General features: G+C 49.6%; 1 protein-coding gene across 1 annotated transcript in view; it reads right to left on the bottom strand.

Moving 5' to 3' along the window:
• Positions 1–315, bottom strand: part of ARHGAP5 (Rho GTPase activating protein 5) — a 64,287-nt gene extending 63,972 nt beyond the window's left edge. Inside the window, exon 1 of the mRNA XM_012724575.1 lies at positions 164–315. The gene's annotated coding sequence lies outside the window, so the exon portion shown is untranslated. The remainder of the gene's footprint in view (positions 1–163) is intronic.
• Between the last annotated feature and the right edge of the window lie 913 nt (positions 316–1,228).

Below are 1,228 nucleotides of genomic sequence, written 5' to 3' on the forward strand. Positions count from 1 at the left end.
GGAGCCTGGGAAGGCGCGAGCGCCGGAGCCAGAGGGAGGGGAGCGAGCGCGCGGGGCCGCGTCCTCGCTCGCGTCCCGGCTCCCCCATTGGCTTCTGCCCCTCCCCCTTCTTCATCCGCCTCTCCCACCCATTGGTTCCCACTCCTACTCCATTCCTTCTCACCTTTTCCCTTTTACCCATTGGCGTGAGTATTTTTCCTTAGCTTTCCCCGTTCTCGGTATTCTGCCCCTCCTGCGTCCCATCCTCCACGCACCAGACGCTGCAGACCGTGCAGCCCTGAGCACCGTCGTTTCCGAACCCTTCCAGCTTTCTCCCTCGCCTTCTGTTCCGGCTTCTGGCCGTTACTGAGAGCGAAGCTCGGTGCTGCAAAGGAACCTGATACTGTGTTAGCCGCTGCAGAACATCGCATGGGCATGGACTGATTCTCAAGAAATGCCCCTATGCTCTCTGAGCATAAAAGAATTCAAGAGAGGAAAATATGCGCTCCACCCAAGCCGGTTCGCAGGGACTTGCACGCGTGTGCTGCCAGTGTTCTGTCTGGGGATCGCTCTCCAACTACAGACATCTCCCGCCTGGGACTTGATGCTTTGCTCACCCAGAAGGCAAAACTCCCCGGGACTAGAAGAATCCAAGTCTCCGTCGACACAGCATAGGCACGCCCTTGGTTCAGTCCGTTCTTAGGGAAGTTGAAAAAGATGCCAAGACCAGGGACAATTTTTAGGGTAGTCCAAAAGACCCTACTCACACCGCTACCAGCCCAACTTTAGGACCCGCCGGTCACCTGGCTTTTATTATACTGCCTTTAAATAGATTTCATATTTTTGGAGACTTCTGAAAAGCTCACAAATTCGGGGGTACTGGGTTTTCGGCTTCTCATGTGGGTATGGGTATTTAAAGGTGGAGAAAGAGGGTGGAAGATAGCACCGCCTTTACTTTTACCATTGAAAAAACCGAAGTCCTGTGACTTTCCCAAGGTCATGACTAGCTATCCTACACACTGGTCTTAAAGTAGTTGCCAGTAGGTGAAAGAAGGGGCAAGAACATAAATCTACTCCATTATCAAATCCGACAAGGAAAAAGAAGTAAATAGATATGAAAGAAAAGTAATGTGGGGGAGAATTTGTCTTTGATGAAAGATAAGTTCCTGCATTGAAAAGTTTATCATCAGTAAAGTTAATATAAAAATTCTTACCTTCAAATTATTCTTTATTCTTATGTTACATAAAG

This window comes from Condylura cristata, unplaced genomic scaffold (assembly GCF_000260355.1).
Source record: "Condylura cristata isolate star-nosed mole 26May11 unplaced genomic scaffold, ConCri1.0 scaffold00013, whole genome shotgun sequence".
Classification (NCBI taxonomy): Eukaryota; Metazoa; Chordata; class Mammalia; order Eulipotyphla; family Talpidae; genus Condylura; species Condylura cristata.